This window comes from Macaca fascicularis, chromosome 16, assembly GCF_037993035.2.
Source record: "Macaca fascicularis isolate 582-1 chromosome 16, T2T-MFA8v1.1".
In the NCBI taxonomy this organism is placed as follows: Eukaryota; Metazoa; Chordata; class Mammalia; order Primates; family Cercopithecidae; genus Macaca; species Macaca fascicularis.
In genome coordinates this window covers 80,093,730-80,115,739 of record NC_088390.1, presented here as the reverse complement: position 1 = coordinate 80,115,739, position 22,010 = coordinate 80,093,730, and the positions used below count along the sequence as shown (strand labels likewise).

The following is a 22,010-nucleotide window of genomic DNA, read 5'->3' as shown; positions in this document are numbered from 1 at the left end:
GCGGGGACCGACCATCCTCCAGGCTACCCACAGGGGGCGCTGGAGAGTCCCCCTCCCCAGCATCCTTGTCCAGTGTCTTCTCTCTCCTCCTTCCAGGCTGCCTCCTGCCTGTCAGCTCTCCTGTAGACAAGGCCACCCATCCAGAGACACTCCCCTCTCCCCTGGGAGCCCAAACAGCTTCCTGTAACGTTGCCATGGGCTGGGGAGAAACCTCAGTCTAGAAGGAGTGGTCCATAAACTGTGATCAGGCATTGGAGACAAGATGCCCATGCTGATATTGGTACCAGGAGAGACGGTGCAGGCACCCATCAGGCCAGCTGCCAAAGGTGGGGCAGAGTTGGCAACCCAGGGGCAGGGAGGGGAGAGAAACCCCGGTAGTGGCCATGAGCAGGAGAGCAGAGCAGAACAGGTGCAAGGGAGCTTGGGGCCATGGGTTCAGAGAGTTTGGAAGCAGAAACAATTCAAGACATGGATCCCAGGGGAGCCAGATGCTCAGGAAAGTTAACCAGGAATAACCGTGCTTGGGTGAGAACTTTGGGATGGAGATGGGCAGGAGATCTGGCAGAGCAGTGCCTGCACACATTCTTGACTGGCAGATGGACAGACAGACATCAGACCCAGCAGCGAACTTATTCCACTATGAAGTGGGTAATAAAACTTTACATGTGGCCCCAGAGTCAGGCCACTCCACAACTCTATATGTGGAGTCAGGGCCACATCTAGCCTGAGAAGCCAGTCTGTTGACAGGTCTGAAAAATCCCCTGGAAGTTAATTAGATCACTCAGATCCCACTGAAGCCTTCGCCATCTCCCTGGTTACTCTTCTAGGTTCTCTGAGTCCCTTGCACAGCCTCTCTCCTAGAGAGAGTTTTAATGTGTTTTAATTACTCAGGGATATGTTGGTCTTCCTTATCCACAGTGAGGTTCTAGAAGCAAGGACAATAGTCTTACTTAGCATTATATTTCCAGTGCCAACCAATGGGCCGGTGCAAAGTAGTTGCCAATACGTTATCTATTGATGGCAGAAACCAGTATAACTCTTCCTGGTGTCTATCAACATCCCACCCTCACCGCCAGCCATCCTACCAAGCCCACCCACCCTACCAACTTGACACAGCGCCCACTGACTGGACCCTCAGGGCCTCCTGCTTAAAACATAACTAAGTGGTCTAAAGTCTAGATACCAGCTTCCTTTAAATCATGGTCTGATGTTTTGTGTACTTTAAATAAACTGCTGAGTGGATGAGACTGGCAAGACCACCATAGGAGAAGAGACTTCAGGGCTAAGACACAGGGACACAGGGTCAGAGGCAGAGCTGAAGGTTGTCCCAGCACCAGGAAATTGGTGGAGATGTCATTTGGGCTCTGTTAGCTGATAATCTCAGGAGCACCCCTTCCTGGGGTCTGCTCACCCACTCCCCTTCGAGCCCCCTTGCCTACACCTAGGCTGCTGAGAAGCAATGGAATCAACTTCCAGCTGCTCTGCCTGTGGGCTGGATTCTTCACTCTTCCTGGGAGACATCTCCCTCCCACAGGCAATTGGACCAGCAGCCAGGCCTTAGGACTGAAAGAGAGGTCTGAGCCGCGTCTGTGTCACTGGGGCTTAAGTCTTGAACAAAGGCTATCTGACTGGGTTCTCCCAGGCTGGGCTGCCACTCAGGGGCCAGCAACAGAGTGCCTTTTTCTTTTCTCTCTCTTTTTTTTTTTTTTTTTCTGAGACAGAGTCTTGCTCTGTTGCCCAGGCTGGAGTGCAGTGGTGTGATCTCGGATCACTGCAACCTCCACCTCCCGGGTTCAAGCAATTCTCCTGCCTTAGCCTCCCGATTACAGGCACCCACCACCATGCCCAGCTAATTTTTGTATTTTTAGTAGAGACAGGGTTTCACCATGTTGGCCAGGCTGGTCTTGAACTCCTGACTTCAGGTGATCCACCCGCCTCAGCCTCCCCAAGTGCTGGGATTACAGGCATGTGCCACCGCACCCGGCCGACAGGGTGCTTTAACTAGCCTGGCACCTCACTGCACACAGTGGATCAGTCTCTCCCGCACTATTTCTGGGCCTGCTCTGTGGGATTCATACCCTTGTGTGCTCCTGACCTGTAAAACCAGGCCCATATGTAGCTGTGTTGTTCTCCCAAACATGAGGCCTAATTGCCTAAAAGCAGAGAGTGTAGCAGTCTTGGCCCACTGCTCACCTCCTCAGCCAAACGAGTTGGAACTCTGACCCCAGCCCCAGTCTCTGGCTCTGTCCTTGCTGCTTTGGGACCTCCGCGCTGCCTGAGATCCTGTTCCCATTTCCTGGCTTTGCACTTCCTTGTCCTGACCATCTTCTGCTGCTTCAGCTCCTCCAAGGCCATATCATGATTCTGCTACCCGCTCCCTGCATCTGAGCCCTGCCTCTCCCTATCCGCACCACGCCATCTGCCTGCCCTGAGACGTCAGTGGTCTCTCAAGCCAGTCTCCTCATCGTCTCTCATTTTATTCCCATTTATTTCTACCTGCTCTCCTTGCTTCCAGCTCCTCCACAGATCTGCTCTCCAACACAGTGGTTTTCAAACTGTGGTCTCTGGACCCAAAGCAGCAGCACATGGGAGCTTGTTAGGAATACAAATTCTCCAGCTGCAGCCCAGCCTTGCTGAATTAAAAACTGTTGGGGGAGGGACCAACGATCCGTATTTTCACCAGCCCTCCAGATGATTTTGATGCAGTCAAGGTTGAGAACCTCTGTGTCTAGCATATTCTCCCTGCAGCTTCCAGAGTGTTCTTTCTAAAATCCAGGACAAGCCCTCTCATTCTCCTGCCCCAAAACAGCACATACCTCTCTCTTGCCTTCAAAATTAACTTTCAACTCCCTTCTTAAGAACAGTATCAGGCCGGGCACAGTGGGTCATGCCTGTAATCCCAGCACTTTGGGAGGCTGAGGCAGGCGGATCACGAGGTCAGGAGATCAAGACCATCCTGGCTCACACAGTGAAATCCCGCCTCTACTAAATACAAAAAAAGTTAGCCGGGCGCGGTGGCAGGTGCCTGTAGTCCCAGCTACTTAGGAGGCTGAGGCAGGAGAATGGTGTGAACCCAGGAGGCAGAGCTTGCAGTGAGCCGAGATCACGCCACTGCACTCCAACCTGGGTGACTGAGCAAGACTCCGTCCCAAGAAAAAAAACAAAAAACACAGTATTGGAGGATCTTTACCATCTTGCCCACACTTTCCAGCCTTCTCCTTTAGACTATGGAAGGGCTCGGTGGTTCCAATGTTGCCTTTCTGAAGCTTTCCCCATCCTCCTGGTTGCTCTTCTAGGCGCTCTGAGTCCCTGCACTGCCTCTCTCCCAGAGATAGTTTTGATGTACTATAATTACTCGGGAACATATTGATCTTCCCTATTCGCAGTGAGGTTCTAGAAGAAAGGATAATGGCCAACCACTGGGTCGGTGCAGAGTAGTTGCCAATATGTATCTATTGATGGCAGAAATCAGTATAAATCTTACTAGTGTCCATCGACATCCCACCTTCACCCCCAGCCATCCTTCCAAGCCCACCCACCCTACCATCTTGACACAGCGCCCACTGGTGGACCCTCAGGGCCTCCTGGGATCTCTCTCCATCCTGTCGTATTCCTGTGAGGGCTTCTAGGCCAGGTCACTTCCAGCCCAGTCATTCTGCAGCCAAACAGCTCATAGGAAGAGTGAAGGCGAGGGCCTTCCCGGGCCCCCTTGTGCTCATGGAGATCTGTTTTCCGTCGCAGGGGTGTCAGGGGAGACAACCTCAGTATCTCCTTCAGGCCCCATCCAATGGTACGAATGATTCCCAACTCCCGGAAGAAAGATGCCCCGGCTTCAAAGTACCCTCCTGTGACTGGACTTAAGGCTGCAGGACAGGGCTTGGGGTGAAATTCATTTTGCCTGCTCCCCTCTCCCACTAGATTTACCTTCCCAATGATGTCTGCTTGCACCAGTGTTAAAATGAGCCTGCATTCCCTGTGCACACAGCAACGGCTTGGCAATCCGGAGGCAAGGTGGGAGGCAGAGAAACACTGAAACGAAGTCTTTCTGCCTCAACCCACAAAGTGAACCACTCCCCAGGTGGGTCACCAAGGATGGTAGTCATTGTTTCAATGGGATCTGAGTGAGCTAATGAACTTCTAGGGGATTTCTCAGACCTATCAACAAACCGGCTTCTCAGATGTGTTTCGCCAAAGAACGGAGCCGAGATGCACAGAGGAACTCTCGCCGGACACTCAGGTTCAGGTTTAAGGAGCATGGGTGCTTTTGGGGCGGGGATAGAACCAGAGTCCCCAGTTCTCTTGGAGCCACCCTCTAGGGCCTGGTCCAGGCTCCGCTGAGCCCTGAAGCCCCTCCCACTCAAGCCTCTGCTGTGTCCTTCAAACTCCGGCTTCCGAGACCGTTGGAAGGTGGTGAAGGGGGCATGGTGTTTGTTTCTCTGTGACTTCCTGGCTCTGGCTGCAGAGAGCAGTTGGCTTGTGTCACACTCATCCTCAGTCATGATTAGATACACCCCCACTGTTCCCCTGAGCGTGGCTCCAGAAAGAGTCTGCAAGGGTCCCTCTGTAAGTAGAAGCAGCCTCCATCTCATTGGCCCCCCTGGAAACGGCCCAGGTCCCCTTCCGTGATGATGCTACACAGACCCGCTCCATCCTCTCCCCACACCTTGCCCTCAGGTCACCTGGCAACCTCAGGGCAGCCAGCCTGGCCAATCACCTGTGGCTGCCAGCATCCACCTGCCTCCCTGGGCTGGAGGGAGCAGGAACTCAAGTGCTCCCCCTGCCCCGGCTTCACCCCCACCCTTCAATACCCCCCCCCCACTTCCCCAGACCATACAGAGGTAGCACAGTGACCAGCATTTCGCACCTCACCCTTTGCTCCCTGCCCGAGGCCCACTCTGCAGCTTAATCTGTGACATTTAACATAAATAGTTTTCTATTCCCAGCTGACCTTTAATGGCTTTTATCATCAGCTGTGGTTCCTGGCAGCCGTACAAGAGCTGCTGTCGGTTGCCCAAATCTATTCCAACAGAATACCCACGGAGAGCCCATGGTTTTCGCCACGTGAAGCCAGGTGGCGGGGGCCTGGAGATGTCTGCCGAGACTTGAGCTTGCCACTCTTGGCCCGGAAATATCATTACGTGTTTCAATTAGAATTAGTGGGGAAGCCAGTTATTAAGTGGTTAGTTATTATGGTAATGGCGACACTCCACAGTAGCTGGTGCGGGCTACTCTTGCCTTCCTCTAATGGCCACTTTTTAAATCCCTAATCCCTCCCTGATGCTCTGTTTGCAAGTGCAGTAGGATGGAAATGGAGGGAAGAGACCAGAAAAGGGTGGGTTTTGCATCCCCCTCTTCCCCTCCGCGCCCCTTCCCCAGCCAAGATACCGTTCCCAGCAGGTGTGTGCTGTAGTGACATTAGCAAACCCTCCACCTGAAATCCCAAGCCGTGTCTTCACACTCTCAGAAGCAGAAGAAGTCATTGTCAAGGCCAGCGCCCACTTCCACCAACCCCTCTGGGCATCTTTCCTCCCACTCACAGATGGTCACTGTGTCATCACAGAAAGGATGTGAGAGGACCCCTGTGGAGGTTTGGGCTTTGCAAAGACCCTGCAGATACTGAAAGTGCAGAGAAGTGAATGAGGACTCTCAGGCTGAAGGGCAGGAGAGTGGAGCTCTGGGTCTATCTTGCTAATGACCTTGAGCAAGTCACATGTCTTCCGGAAGCTCCAGCCCCTCCCTGCGTACTGAAGGTTCAGACCAGCTCTCAGCCCTTCCTCTGCTCACCTGAAGGATATGGCATTCCCTCCTCAGGGGTGATGGCCCATAGCCGGGTAAATGAGGGACGCTTGCCCAAAGTCACTGCAGCAAAGTCGGGCAGAGGCATGGCAGTCTGGAGTGGGGGTCCTGGTACCCTGCTCCCCTCCCTCACTGATGCTCAGTCTTCTCTGCCTGGAGGAGATGCTTGCAGAGGTGCCTTCTTATCTATCTTGCCTTTTTTTTTTTAGACATGGTCTTGCTCCGTCACCCAGGCTGGAGTGCAATGGCACAGCTCACAGCTCACTGCAGTCTTGACCTCCCAGGCTCAGGGGGTCCTCCTGTTTCTTTTTTATTATTATTATTTGTAGAGATGGGGGTCTCACTATGTTGCTCAGGCTGGTCTCAAACTCCTGGGCTGAAGTGATCCTCCCACCTCAGCCTCCCAGTTACCTGAGACTACAGGTGTGTGCCACCATACCTGGCTAATTTCTTTTTTTTTTCTTCTTTTTCTTTTTCTGGTAGAGATGCGGTCTCCTATGGGGTGGGAGACTGGTGGAAGGAGAGGTGCTTAGTTTGTTTCCTGCTCAGCTGAGCCAACAAAAAAGAAAATGAATCCGTGGAGCCCATACAAGGTGGCAGAGTTGCAGTGCCGAAGCGCAGCTCGGTGGAGGAGGCGGCAGGCACGGGGCCCAGAGAAAATTATCTTTCTAACCACTACGCTGGTACCATAATCACCTGCACGCAGCAGCTCTGGTTCCTGGGGGAGGGGCTACCAGAGAGCCACTTGGTTTGATTCCTTTAATCTTTTGACACGGCCTGTCACGGAGGAGTATGTAATTAGGCCGCACTGTACCTTCCCAGCAGCCCAAGCCGCAGGCATCTCGCAAGATGAGAGCAGGTGCTGCTGGAGCCGCCGGGCTGGGCCGGGTTCTTAATTGGCTTATGTGCTTCTCTTGGAGTCTGTCCTGTTTTTCCAGGGATGCAGCTACCTCCTGGACCGTGGTGGGGGTTGCTCTCTCAAGGGATCTCTGAGGGACCAGGGACCCTGCCATGATGCTGGTTTTGGGGCAGGGTGGTGGCAGGTGAACTCCAGCCTGAACAGCTAATGGCCTGAGAATGTGCCCTGCCTGCTCCGAAGAGCTCCCTGACCCCAAAGAGCCTGCTGTGCACGCATCTGAACCCCCATCCCAGGTCTCTGCACCTTGCTATAAAGAGTCAGCCATGGAGATGTGTGTGGCGACCCCGGGAGCACCAGGAGGGACGCTCTCCTTGCCTGGAAAGAGACCAGCCTCTTGTTTTCTACGGTGGACAGGCCAAAGGGATACAGTCACAAGGGTTTGAGGATTTGGGAAGTGGAAGAGATGTGAGGATGGCCAGGAGGGGTTTGGTGCCCTGTTTTGCTCAGCAAAGAGCAGAGTAACACAGGGCTGTTTATTCAGGCCTAAATGATGGGGATGCTGGTGTCTGCCCAGCAGCTGACACGCTGTGGGGGTGTATTCAGGCAGCGCTGCTTCCTCCTTCTCCCTGGAGCCTCAACCTCTCCTTGGGTGTGCAGGAATCTTCCCCTCCATCCCGCAGTGGCAATTTTAGAAGACGGTGGCAACTTTCCCCTCTTCCACAGCCAGCGCCTGCTCAGCAGTCTTCCTGCGTGAAAAACGGAACAGGAGCCCCTGGTCGAGTCATCCCCCAGCTGGGAGCAGCGGGGCTTCATGTGAAAGTGTGGAGCCAACCAGAGCAGGGAGAGGGGGTGACCTAGGGAGCAGCCACGTACAGGGATGCCCTGGCCCATCCCTGAGTGTCCTACGCCACTCTGCTAGGCCTGGGAGGCCCAGGCATGGACAGGAGGGCAGGGTACTCTATTGACCGTCTGCAGGATTCTGGAAGGCTAAATGACATGGTGATAATCAGCTCAGCTCTGGGGTCCAAATGCCACTTCAAATCTCAGCTTCACCAGACAGGGGTGACCATAGGCATGGTTTAACCTCTTTATACTCTGTCTTCTCATCTGCAAAATGGAGTAGTAAAGGAATTATTGAATCCTAGAATTGCCATGAGCACTAAAGCGGATAGCTAAGGCAAGAGTTTGGCATGGGAGACAAGCTCCACAATGTCAGCTGTGGGGTTCCTCTGGCATCATCTCATCAAGTCCTTTGACCCCAGATGGGACAGGAACCCGGGAAGTTTTGAGATCCTAGATTATTCTATCGAAAGGTGGCTTCTAGGTCTCCCGGCCCACACTTCTCCAGGAAGTCCATCTCAGCCACCCCAGGTCCCACTTCATTGTTCAACAGCATTCCCCGAAAGGAAAGCTGTGTTCTCCTCCCAGCCTAAGTTGTAGCGAGGTGAAATGCCTTCCCCTGCCCCCTCTAAATAGTAGTTCTGGGTCTTCTGGAAACTCACCAGCAGCCACTCTGGATCCCTGTGGCCTGTGGACCCGCAGCGTCACTGTCCCCCGGGGGCTTCTGAGAGACACAGCGTCTGGAGTCCCCGCCCAGGCCTGGGGAGTCAGAACCTGCCCCTGGACCAGATCCCCCGAGGATGTGTGCATGCAGAGAGCGTGGGAAGGCTGCTCCATGCCTCCGAGGAGACCACAGTTCTCTCTCACCACCGTGACAAGCCTCAGCGATGTGTCCCTGGGAAATGCGAGCTACCTGCAAGTAAATTATTGTTAATAGTTACAGTACCAACATTTGCAAATAATGTCACTTTTGAAAAAGGAAATTAGAGCTGACTCGAAGTTATTCCTATCAAGACATCACCCTTACGTCTGCATTCTAACATGCTTTCTTGAAGGAGAATTACCGTCGTGATGCACACGCACGGGGGACCTCGTCAGCAGGTGTCCACTAAGGAGGGAGGACCTAACCCACCCGTCCTCCTGAACAGCAGTCCTACCCACTGTGCTCCCAAGAGACCGTCAGTCAGATGGTGTAGGAGGCAGAATGGCCCCAGGCAGCCACATCGATGCCTCCTTCTCGGAAATTCTTCCTTACGTTGGTCTGCAAGACGCCCCCTCTGGAACTCTTACCCTTCCTTGCTAAGTCTCTGGCTGCACATGGAATTAGCCCACCTCGTCTTTCACAGGACACAGCTGTTCCTTCCCGTTGCTGCCGTAACTAATTGCTACAAACTGAGGGGCTTGCAACAACAGAAACTGATCCTGTCACAGCTGTGGAGGCCGGACTTCCAACAGCAAGGTGTCGGCGGGATGCGCTCTCTCCAAAGGTTCTCGGGGAGAATCCTTCCTTGCCTACTCCCGGGCGTCCCTTGGTTTGGGACTGCCAAGCTCTAATCACTGCCTCTGTCATCTGTGGTTTTCTCCTCCTCCCTCCCAAATCTCTCTCTGCCTCCCTCTGTCATGACACCTGCCACTAGATTTGGGGTCCCCCCGAATCCAGAATCTCATTTTGAAATCCTTAACTCAGTTACATCTGCTAAGATTCCTTTTCCAAATAAGATCGCATTCACAGGCTCTGGCAAGCAGGACGCAGACAAATCTTTCGGGGGCCACTAATCGACCCACAGGAGGTCCATTCAAATATTTAAAGGCATGCTCTCAACCAATTGCCTCTTCTCCATGCAAAGACAAATCCCAGAATCCTTCAGTAGATCTTCCATGTGATCTACTGTCAGCCTGACTGACACCCCTGGCCCTGGGCAGAATGTCTGTCTCCTCTCAGACAAAGGACTTGAACAATTTTTTTTTCTTTTTTTTTTTTGAGACAGAGGCTTGCTCTGTTGCCCAGGCTGGAGTGCAGTGGCGCAATCTTGACTCACTGCAACCTCTACCTCCCGGGTTCAAGCAATTCTCCTGCCTCAGCCTCCCAAGTAGCTGGGACTACAGGCGTGCACCACCACACCCAGCTAATTTTTTGTATTTTTAGTAGAGACGGGTTTTCACCATGTTAGCCAGAATGGTCTCGATCTCCTGACCTCGTGATCTGCCTGCCTCAGCCTCCCAAAGTGCTGGGATTACAGGCGTAAGCCACCGCACCCGGCCAAGGACTTGAACGATTTTAACCTGGTAGGGTAGGATGAGCTATGGTGGGCAGTGGGTGGTGTCACTTAGGTAGAGAACTTGAAAAAGGAGGTTCCCAAAAGCAGGGCTGGGACGTGGGTGAGGCAAGAGAGGTGCCTGGAATCTAAGGCACTGCTCTCTTTCAGTCTCATGCAGGCAGGCCCGTGAGTGTGAGTGCTTACATCCATACCCTGGGCCTCGCTCTCCTCTCCCTAGCCCCGGCCTGCCCTAAAGAAGCCAGCTGGGGGACTTCCAGGACCTCTCTCTGGAGAAACGTTCCAGAACTGAGCCACCCACCGACATGAGTGAGCTTCCTGCGAGAGTGAGGGGGGACTCCCTGAACCTCTGCTGGGTGCTCCCCACCGCTGCCACACCAGGTTCCCAGGGGTCAGTCCCATCCCTGCCTGGGGCAGAGTCAGGGAGAGTCCTGGGAAGAGGAAATGGCACATGGTAAAGGGTTTCCTTCCCTGAGGGTCTCAGCCACTGTACCTTATTCACCACGCATGGGAGTATCCAGGGATGGTGCCCCCTGGGGTTGGCCGGTATACAGGTTCTGCGGTCGTTCCAGGCATTTCTCGGCAAACCACCGCCGAAGACTCAGACTGTTTCATGGACCTGCACTTGTAAGCCCCTCCGGAAGCTGAGGGTGAGTCCTGCCTGGCGTGGTGCCTACCCAGCCTCATCCAGGTAGCCGCTGGCACTGCAGCTTAGGAGCTTATGGCTGGTCCCCCAGCCTTCCTCCCCACTCAGCCTCCTGGGCTCTTTTAACAACCCTCATTTGCAGAGCTGTTCTGAAGTTTTGCAGAGAACTTTTTACCTCTCCTTTAATGGGACCTTCACAATGACCTGGACATTTATTCATGAGCCCATTGTACTAAGATGACCCTGAGGTGAAGGCAACAAATCTGCTGCCCTGGGCTCCACAGCTCAGAATCTGGGGTCAGGACTGGTCTCTGGGTCCATCCTCCCAGTGACCTGCTCTTCCTTTGCCAAGCATCTTGGACTAGACGTGCAGCAGGAGTGTCGAGTGAGTCCAGGTTAGGCATCAGCCTGCGGGCACAGGCCTGGTTACCTAGAGTTGCCTCTTTTGACCGAGAGGAAGAATTCATGAAGAGCCAGCCTCCCGGCCTGGCGGGCAAGGGTTTCACCTGGTCATCAGACTTTTTTTTTTTTTTTTGAGACGGAGTCTCGCTGTGTCGCCCAGGCTGGAGTGCAGTGGCCGGATCTCAGCTCACTGCAAGCTCCGCCTCCCGGGTTCACGCCATTCTCCTGCCTCAGCCTCCCGAGTAGCTGGGACTACAGGTGCCCGCCATCTCGCCCGGCTAGTTTTTTGTATTTTTTTAGTAGAGAGGGGGTTTCACCGTGTTAGCCAGGATGGTCTTGATCTCCTGACCTCGTGATCCGCCCGTCTTGGCCTCCCAAAGTGCTGGGATTACAGGCTTGAGCCACCGCGCCCGGCCCATCAAACTTTTTTAAGAGGCACCAAGGAAGCAAATAGCAGGTGGCCAGGCCAGGATGGACATGGTCAAAGTGAGTCAGCTGGTTTCATGGAGCTGCTAACCCAGCCGCCACCCTCTCCTGCCTTCCAAGTAGCAAATTCTCTGGTCCTGCTCGCAGTCAGCTTGTACCTGGGTTGCTCATTCTTGAAGAATGCTTGCTGCTGGGCCCGCCTCTGTCTCTGAGATGAGGCCAGGAAAGCCGGGGTGGTCTCACTCTGTGTCCTGGTTCCACCACACCCGACCCCCAGGACAGCTGAGAAAAATCTGCAACCTTTCACAGCTGGTTGACTTTCAGCACAAATGGGCAGGTGCCTAGAGCAGCCGGCAGGATCTGCTCATCTGAAACCACTTGGGAAGCTCCAGGGAATGGCTCTCCATCCAAGCTGGCAGGAAGTGAGGTGGGCCTCAGCCTGGGCCCAGATTTGTCAGGGTAAATGCCACCTGTGGGAACTCAGGCTCTGCCTGGCAGGGGCCCTCAGAGCCATTCTGAGATGACTCTTGCTTCTGCTGCCAGCAACGGCGGGTTCCATCTCAGGGAGGGCAGGGAATCAATCCTCCATTAATTCTCAGGACTGGTTCTTTAAGCCCACCTGGGTTTAGTCCTTGATTTCACTATTTACTGGGTGACCTGAAACCAGTGACTCAACCTCTCTGAGTGCAGGCATCCTTCTCTGTTAAGTGGAAATAACCATAGAACCTCCAACCTTACAGGTTGTTAAAAGGATCACATTAATTGATGGATGGAAAAGTACTGGTAATGTGTAAATGCCTGGCAAATGCAGTTACTGGTTGTTTTTGGTTTTTTTGTTTGTTTTTTGTTTTTGTTTTTGTTTTTTTGAGACAGTCTCTCTCTGTAGCCCAGGCTGGAGTGCAGTGATGTAAACTCAGCTCACTGTAACCTCTGCCTCCTGGGTTCAAGTGATTCTTCTGCCTCAGCCTCCCAAGTAGCTGGGATTACAGGTGCCTACCACCATGCCGGGCTAATTTTTGTATTTTTAGTAGAGATGAGGTTTCACCACGTTGGCCAGGCTGGTCTCGAACTCCTGGCCTCAAGTGATCCACCCGCCTCAGCCTCTCAAAGTGCTGGGATTACGGGTGTGAAAATGTAGTTAGTGTCATTATTGTTGTGATGGGAAGCATGCCAAGGGGCAGCCAGCAGCCATACCCTGCCCACTTACCCACCTTTCTACTCTCCTCACGGTCCCCCTAATACCACGTTTCATAATGCCAAGGCTCACTGCTATGGTTATGAGAAGAAATGGGTCCCCTCCAAATTCATATGTTGACACACTAACTCCTAGCACCTCTGAATGTTACCATTTTGGCGACAGGGTCTTTAAAAAGGTAATCAAGGCAAACCAAGGCCACTGAGGTGGGCCCTAATCCAGCACGACTGGTGTCCTTATAGGAAGAGGATATGTGGACAGAGACATGTGCAGAGGGAGGACCACGGGATGACACAGGGAGAACACAGCCAAGTCACCAACCCTGCCTACACCTTGATCTCAGACTCCCAACCTCCAAAACCATGAGAGAAGGACTTTCTGTTATTTAAGCCCCCCAGTCCGTGGTGTTTTGATAGGGTAGCCCTAGGAAAAGGATACCGTTATGTGACCCATCGTAGGTTCTGGAAAGCATGTGTTCTGTAGGACATCAATAGGGCTTGTGTAAAAACAGGATTCTGCAGTGAAACAAATCTGAGAACCACTGGGTCGAGCATAGCTCACCAGGTTTTCTTTACTGGAAGCCTCCTCACAGCCATGACTGTGCTCATGGGTGTTCTGAATCCCTAGGAGGGGAGAGATTGGGGGCATTTCCCACCCTTTCTTGAACATGGAGTCCTCGCCATTGCCAAGCACAGGCTTTGTGTTCCGCAGAACAGGCCTTGGCAACATGCTGGAAGCCGAGACCAGTTGGGGTGGGGAGAAGGCATGGGGGCGGGGTAAGACCCCGGGACCTCTGCCTGTGCTGTCGAGTCCCTCCATCTCCCTTATCAGACAAGCAGCAGGGCCAGCCAGGAGTGCCACGTTTTATGGCTCTATCATGTGTGAGATCTTGCCCAATAGGGAGAAGCTGTCAACACAAAACATAGATTTCAAGATACACTTTCTACTCCAGGATTATGAATAACCCCTTCGATCATTAGAACCAGAGCAGTTTTTAAAAAATCCAATTTGTTTCCCACTTCAGAACCCATTTAGTTTGCTTCCTGCCCTCTGGGTTGGGGAGGGAGGGCTGGAGGCTGGAGCCTTCTAGAATCCTGGCTCCGGAAACCTTGCACCCCCCAGAAATTGTGCAGGTTTTTCATCTGAAACCTTGATCTTCCTAGGAATCATCTGCTATCCATTTCCTATAACCCAGCTGTGTATTTCTGTTGGAAGGTATTCCCTTTATAATCAGACAGAGCTGCAGGGGGCCCTGTGGAGTGGGCAGCATCCCCAGAGGGTCAGGAGGAGACATTCCAGACAGTCTCCCAGCGGAGAAGTTTGGGAAGGTGCTGATTTCATCTGTCAAGTCGTAAAGCAATGCACTAATCCAAAATTAAACAAAAACAAAAATAATCACCAGGCAAAGGAGTGTGAAAAATCCCCATTTCTGTCTCTCTCTCCTCATCAGCGATGGAAACCGGGGCTTCCTAGAAGAAACGATGCATTCCCCACCTCCCTCTGTTTGTGCTGCAGTGAAAACTGACACGAGAGATTCATTGGAACATGTGCCCTCGTTCCACTCTCATCAGCCCACCACGGGGACGGGAGCTGTTCATCTTTTTGGCTCTGCTCACAGCCTCCAGAACACTTGTGAGGGGCACCTTGTGGGTGCCGTGGTCGGAGGAGGCCCCTGGAGCTCTTCCAGAGGCTGGCACTCTCCGCAGTTGTTGCTCACCTACCTGCTCAGGCCAGGACAGGCCGGAGTGGACAATGTCTTCCCAGGAGACTGAAGCTGCTCTATCACTCACCAAACCCCCTCATCTGCTGGCCTGACCCTGTGCTATGCTGGAAATAGCACTCAAGGCGGACATCCTCTCTGACCTGGAGAAGGGCAGTGCCCTGGAAGGAGAGGGCACAGAAGCAGCTGTTTACATAACCTCTGAGGGCTGCGATGGGGCAATGGGGTGAGCAGGAGAGCGACAGGAGCCCGGGGCAGCTGGTGACCCACCCCTGGAGGCATTTGTGAGGTGTTGGAAGAGGGGGCCTCTTGAGCAGGGCCTGCAGGGATGGCTAAGAGTCCATCAGGCAGATGAAATGATTTGCTTTCCTCACACTTACCAAGCTTAGAAATGACCTCCTTCGTGCATGTGAATGACTTTATTCATGTGTATGACTCACCTTCTTCATGCATGTGATGATCTTATTGTTTTCGACTCGCTTTTATGCATGTGATGACCTTATCCATGTATGTGACTCACCTTCATGCATGTGATGACCTTATTCATGTAGCTGATTCGCCTTCTTCATCCATGTGATTACCTTATCCACGTATGTGACTCACCTTCTTCATTCATGTGACAACTTTATGAATGTGACTCACTGTTCGTCTTCCCATCCCCCTAAAATATAAACTCAATGAGAGCAAGACCTCTGTCTACTTCTTTTTAATCAGCATGTCCCCAGTGCCTAGCTCAGTACACAGTAAGTACTCAAAACTACGTGTTGAATGGTTGGGAATGAAGGCCAAGGGAGAGTCAGGGTGGGAAGGACCTTGACAGAGAGTGACAGGTGCCTGCCCCATCCCCCCAATCTTAACAGGAATCACCCCCCGACTTCCCACCCTGACAGGTCCCAGGACAGCCTCACCAAGAGCTGCATGGCCATGAACCATTCCCCTTCATAACTCCCAGATGCACCAAGATTGCCACGGAGAAGGCCCAGATGAGGTCCCTGGGCTGTATCCGCTTGCCAGCAGGTACAGAGCGGCGGGTGGGGTCCGCTGGCTGGCCCTGCCACGCACCCCTCAGGCTCCCGCTCCTGCCTCCCCGAGCCTCATGCCTCCCCGAGCCTCAGTCCTTTTAGCTCTCATTTGTAAGTGGGCCTCAACCCAAGCGCAAGATTCAGCGGGAATCCGGCCGGGTTCCCAGACGCTTAATTGGAGCTGGGCTCTTCATTACCCGCACACCTGTTCCCCAGCACCATATGGTCTGAGGTAAATAGTCTATAATTGTTTATCCAGAGTCCATTCTGCCGTGAGTGAGTGAGTGCGGGGCCGCCTCCACCGCCACCTCCAGCTCCCCCGCCATCGCCCTTGCCACTGATCCCTCACCGGGCTGCTGAAGGACGAAGCCCCACACAAGGTTAAAGAGTTTACAGCTGTCCCGGCAGAGCCACCTTCCATGTCCGGGGGCCCACCTTGGAGCAGCTTCTCCTCCAGCTCCAAGGAAAAGTCCCTGCCCAGCTATGCAACTGCTGGGAGCTTGGCAGCCGGGTCTCCCTGCCCTTCCAGCGTGGCTGAGCAGCCGGGCCCCTCGCTAGCACTGGGATCATTTATCTTTCCCCGTGGAGGCTGGAGGACATCTGAGAAGGGCCTGGGCTTTGGACCTGGAAGGCATGGGCCTCGCCTGTATCTCCGCGCTGCCACTCTCCAATTTAGTGGCCTCAGGTGAGTTTCTTCACGTCTTAGGCTTTGGCTGCTGCGTCTTCCAAAAATCAGGACATGATTTTTTTCTGCATCACGTGGTCGTTCGCAACAGAAGGCGTTAATGTTCACGGGGTACGTCCTGTTGGGTCAGCACGCTGCCGTGTGCTTTAGAGATAGGGCCTCTTGGAGGAAGGCGCTTTGATTATAAACACTTCACAGAGGAACAAAGTCAGGCTTAGGCTGGTGAACCCACTTGCCCGGTGCTACCCCAGCCAGAAACTGGGGGAGCTGGAATTCTAACCCAGTTCTGTCGATTTTGGAAGTTGATCTCCTGACCACCATCCTATATTTACATGATGAGATCATGCATTACAGAGGCCTGGCCTGGTGCCTGGCATATAGAAGAAAATCAATAAATGCCCATTCTTTTCTCTCTGCCCTTCCTTCAGTGGACCGATGCCCCCGCCACCACCACTCAGGCTTTTGGGAGTAATCCAGAGCTCCGGGCTGCCAACGTGACCTCCCCCAAGATACAGTATAAATAGAGCAGAGCCCAGTCCCCTCCCCAGTCCCCTTGCCTTTGTTCCTGGCCAGCCCTACCAGGAATAAGTAGCCCTTCCCCACCGTGCAGCTGATCCCCAGATGGCCCTGGACCACCATGCAGCCAGGCAGGAAAAGGGGGAAGACAGGACGGCAGGCAATGCCCCAACAGAGCTGAGCTCTCAGCCTTGGAAGGAGTCAGATGAGTCTGTCTTAAGAAAGAGCAAGGGCCCCTGAGCATTTTGGGGGATCTGACTGAAAGCATGACCCCGTGCAGGAGGCAGAGTGCTCGACACCTTGGGGGAACCAGAGCCACACGAGAGCCTGGACACTCGGAGCACCTGGGGCCTCTCTTCAGGGGCACAGGAGAAGGCTGCTCTTCACCATCTCACCACCTGAGTTTTTCCCTTTCCTGCCCAGAGCTCCTCTGCCCGCCCAGAGCTGCTCTAGGTGGATGGATGGCTTCCCCAAGCCCAAGAGAACAGATGCTGTGTCCTCTTAATCTGCACCGAATTGGTCTTTAATATGATGAAGGGCTTCTAGACCTTTCAGCTCTGACGGATCCCCTATATAGCAGAGTCACTGGCTGTTACCAGAGGCTACCTGGGCAGGCAGGCACCCTCGGGTGGGCTCAGAGACTGTCTCACCCCCAACCAGTCGGCAGCAGCTCCCCCAGCCCAGAGGAAGGATGAGACCCAAGTCCTATCCTTCGAGACACTGTCATCCCCCTAGATAGACAGACAGCAAGTTCCCAGTACACACACTCATCAGTCCACAAAGAGGAGCTCCACACATGAAGCACATGGCCACAAGGAAGCCAGGAAACCAGGGGGAGCAGAAACAAGCATTGCTGGAGCCTGTGGGGTAACTGGGGAAGTCTTCCTGCAGGAGGTGCCCCCAGGGGCCTTGAGAGCTCTGATCCCCTTGAGGTACCTGCTGGCTCTGTGGAAGGTAGAGAATCAGGCAGGAATGAGAATTGCAACCAAGAAAAAATAGATATGGAAAAAAAAAAGAAAAGAAAAGCTTTTCCTAGCAAGTTTTCCATCTGCCTATGGGGAAACCCTTTGAAGAAGAGCCTGGGGCCGGAGCAGCAGCAGCAGCCACCCCTCCCATCTCCCGGAAGGGGAAGGAGTTTTAAACAATACTTAAGCTGCTGTATAAATTGGCCCCTAAGGGTATGCCATGCAGCTCTGCCTTGGCCTGATGAGCATGGGGATATCTGCAAGCCCAGGCATCAGGCAGGGCTGCTGGAGTGGTCAGCAGGGTGCCCGCTGCCCTCGGCATTGGAAAGATGCGGCGTCCTGGAAGCAGGAGTCCCACTCCCCGGGAATGTGAGCCTCTGAGGAAATCTCTGTCACTCAAAGACTTGGAGGGCCAGGTGCGGTGGCTCACGCCTGTAATCTCAACACTTTGGGAGGCTGAAGTGGGCAAATCATAAGGTCAGGAGTTCGAGACCAGCCTGACCAAAATGGTAAAACCCTATCGCTACTAAAAATACATAAATTAGCCGGGCCTGGTGGCATGTACCTGTAGTCTCAGCTACTCAGGAGGCTGAGGCAGAAGAATCACTTGAACCTGGGAGGTGGAGGTCGCAGTGAGCTGAAATTGTGCCACTGCACTCCAGCCTGGGCAACAGAGTGAGACTCTGTCTCAAAAAAAAAAAAAAAAAAAAAAAAAAGACTTGGAAACCAGACTCAGGTGTTCTGGTCGGGGTCCTGGGTGAGGGTCGGAGCCCTGGATGAAAGGGAAGGAAGGAATGTGTCCTGGACTCCTGTTCTACGGCTGGACACGGGACCAGGCACTTTATAGACACTCTCTCATCTAATCTTCGAAGACCTTCCTGCTAGTTATCATTGCTACTCCCATTTCACAGATGAGAAAACTAAGGGCCAGAGAGATGAAGTCACTTGCCCAAGGTCACAAAGCCAGAAGGGGCCAGAGCCGGCATTCGAACCCAAGCCATATACTGTGCCTCTCTTTGAACGTTCCACTCTGGTTCGGGAAGGTGGAGCAGCTGGAGACAGTCCCCAGACCTTTGCAAACTGTCCTGGACTTTGTGGCACAGCCTCGAGCCCTGAGGTGCAGGGGACACACAGAGCTGGCAGGGTTTGAGATGAGGGAGAAAGGCTGTTCTCCCGGGCTCGTTCTCTTATCAGAACACCTGTGTCCAGCTTCAAAGCCATGGCTGTCATTGCCAGGGCCCCATCCACACCTCCCGGGCAGCCAGCAGTCAGCACATGGCACAGGCATCTGGGACTCACCTGAGGGCTTCTCTCAGCCCAGGTAGGGGCCGAGCTCAAGGGACTGGGGAGTGAATGGCCCTGGAAGCAGCCTCGGCCAATGTCAGATGGACTCAGAGGATGAAACCTCCAGCTGCCAAGTTCCCCAGTGGAATTGGGCCCCACTGCCCATGGCAGTAACCTTCTCAGTAGCACAGCATCCTGTATTCACTTCTTCCTGTCCTCATCTCCTTCCCCACTCCCCTAACCTAGTACTTCCCCAGATCACCTCCCAAAGAAATCAATGCATACAACCCCTTGTCTTGGGTCTGCTTCTGGGGGAACCCAAGCTAAGCCCTCCCCTGTGCACCCTTCCTGCCCCCATCCCTGTGCCTTCGGTCCACCTGACCCCCATGCATCAGGAGAACGAAGGTAGGTTTTCTCCTCAAGGAGACAAAACTAATAACAAGATCACAAGCAACCCAAAGACACAGACATCAAATATTACACACCCGGAGTGAGATCCGTATCTCTCTATCTGGAGCGCCGTGCTTTAGAGTGACGGCGCGGCCGCCGACCCTCTCATTGATGAAGTATGTTATAAGTGCTAAGTAATAATAATACTGTAAAATGCCTCAGTGCTCAAGCATGAGCTCTGAGCTCCAGATAAAATGCCAGACAGATAGATTAGCAGGCGGAGGAAACGCTCCAAAAGCCATCTCCCCACAGCTCCCTGGGCCTAACAGATAGGTCCAATCAGCCCACTTCAATTACTACTTGGGGACTAATAGCCAAGAGACTGATTAAATCCCCTGTCCAAGCGCCTGTGCTGTGCAGAGCTGGTGACAGCAGGACAGCAGGACAGGTGAGAACAAGGAGAATGAGACGGGATGGGGGCGCGTGCAGGTCGTCTGAGCAGATCTGGGCTAATCCTACTGCAGTGCCCCATCTGTCCTTACTGAGCCATGTCCGAAGCCCAGGCCACCATCCCCCAGCACTGGCTGGGCCCAGAGCAGGGCTGGCCATCCTCTGCCGTCCTCCTTGGCTGACTCCTCTCCACTTTCCATCAGGAGAAAATGCGGAGGCTGAATGAGGCCACAGAGAACCAGAAGGACAGCTGATTTGCTTGTCCTCAGAGGATAATGTGGGGGAAGGAGGTGGTTTTGCCTCAGAACCAAACCCAGGTGGAGGGGAGCACCAGGCAGTGAGGCCTGCCTCAGAGCGAAAGGCAGGAAGAGGGAACAAGGGCCAAAGCATTAGACAAGGGCCCTTGAGGACTGTGAGCCCCAGAGGCTAGAACTTGAGTAGGGGACATGAGAAATGCAGAGAAGGAGAGGTTCCAACTCCCAGAGACACTGCCTTCCACGGGGCGGGGGTGGGGGGCCAGTGAGAGCACCCCAGGAGCCACAGCTGGGTGACTGTCAGCCTCAATCTCCACTCGCCCCCAGACACCTGCTCCCCGTGCCCCATCTGTTCCAAGGTAGGAAAGGTCAGAGTGACAGCTGTCGCTGCAGTGGGAGGGGCAAGGCCTTCCCCAGTGGAAATGTATCATGTATGTCCTGCTGAGCCGGGGAGCCTTTTTTCATATAGGGCCTTTGACCTTCGGAAAAATATTTGAATCAAGGAGTGCGGGAGGAGGAAGAGGAAGAAGAGAGAAAGGGGGGTGGGAAGGAAGAAGGGAAGGGGAAGGAGAAAGCCAAGAGGAGAAGGAGGAGGAAGAGGAGCAGGAGGAAGGAGAGGAGGGAAAGGAGAAAGGAACGAGGAAGAGAAAGAAGAGGAGGAGGGAGAGTGTGGGAGGAGGGAGAGGAAGCAGAAACAATTTACGCTACATTTTATATTTGAGAGAGAACACAAGGAAACGTTTGATTTTTTTCCCTAGTCCATCTGAGAACAAAATAGTGTGAATGTTGCTGAACATGTGTTTTTTAAAAATGAAAAACAGAGAATGTAAAATCGTATCCAGGCCTCCCAACAAGCAGTATCTGAACGCTCACAACTGGGTCTGCCGCTCCCAAGGGACAGGGCTGTGTGAGGGAGGAGGCGGGGAAGGAGGCTCCTTTGACAACAGGCTAGGAAGCCTCTGGGTGCCAGAGACCATGAAGCCGGAGGAACTCGCCCCTCCTTGTTGAAGAAGAACATATAAATGCTCCACATATGGAAACTCAACTTGTAAACTCTCATTACTCATGAGCCGGAGGTGAGCAGATGGGAAATGAAACGGCACCAGCAGCGGGCCGGGGAGCCCCAGTGTGAGTGTGAACCGGTGTGCGCCGGGAGGCCGAGCCTGGGAGGGGCAGCCAAGGGCGAGAGAGGGCGGGAGGAGGCGGAGGTGGGGCCGCGGAGCAGGAGCACGAGCAGGAGCAGTGCTTGGAGGCTGTAGCCGGAGAGGTGGGATGTGGGAAAGAGACCAGCAGGGAGGGGGCCGCTCACCTGCAGGTGGGCACAGCGGGAAACATGAGTGAGGGGCTCTTTCTTCCCTTTCGTTCCAGAGGGTCTGAGAACGAGGAGGAGCAGTGCAGAACGTGGATGGCAGAGCAGACCTCGCCTGGGCCAGGTCTGGGCTCTGCTGCCACAACCCAGGTACATCCCATAACATTCCAAATTCCTCCACAACCCTCTTTTGTGTTTTCATTCTAAGAGAGGAGGCGCCAGACTGGAGTCCTGCTGCGTAGAAACAGGTCTCTGGCTCTGCCTGGGGGCCCCTCTCTGCTTTCTCTCGTGTTCCTTGCTCTTCCTCCCGTGTTCCTTGCTCTTCCTCCCATGTTCCTTGTGCTTCCTCCCGTGTTCCTTGGCTTCCTCCCGTGTTCCTTGCGCTTCCGCCCAAGCTTCAGAAGCCTGTGGTCACCTCAGTGGGATATGGGGCTTGGCACATGAATCTGTTTGCTAGGGCCGTCATGACAAAGGTTCGCAGGCTGGGAGGCTTAAACAACAGAAATTTGTTCTCTCGCAGTTCTGGAGGCTGGAAGTCCGAGTCAAGGTGTTGGCAGGGTTGGTTTATTCTGAGGCCTCTCTTCTCCTTGGCTTGGAGGTGGCTGTCTTCTCTGTGTGTCTTCACATGGTCTTCCCTTTGTGTTTGTCTGTGTCCAGATCTCCCCTTCTTAGAAGGACACCAGTCATACTGGATGAGGATCCACCATCATTTTAGCTTGATCGCCTTTTTTTTTTTTTTTTTTGAGATGGCATCTCACTCTGTTGCCCAGGCTGGAGTGCAGTGGCACGATCTTGGCTCACTGCAACCTCTGCCTCCCAGGTTCAAATGATTCTCCTGCCTCAGCCTCCCAGGTAGCTGGGATTACAGGCATGCACCACCATGCCCAGCTAATTTTTGTGTTTTTAGTAAAGATGGGGTTTCCCCATGTTAGCCAGGATGGTCTTGATCTCTTGACCTTGTGATCTGCCTGCCTC

The 22,010-nt window shown here is 53.6% G+C and overlaps 1 long non-coding RNA gene across 1 annotated transcript; it reads right to left on the bottom strand.

The window, feature by feature from the left end:
• Positions 1 to 7,420: 7,420 nt before the first annotated feature.
• LOC107127774 (uncharacterized) lies at positions 7,421 to 21,201 on the bottom strand. The gene is made up of 5 exons (XR_010582093.1): positions 21,036 to 21,201; positions 13,665 to 13,804; positions 13,002 to 13,349; positions 8,158 to 8,404; positions 7,421 to 7,762 (listed from the first exon to the last, which is right to left on the bottom strand). It is a non-coding gene; the product is annotated as an uncharacterized lncRNA (long non-coding RNA).
• Between the last annotated feature and the right edge of the window lie 809 nt (positions 21,202 to 22,010).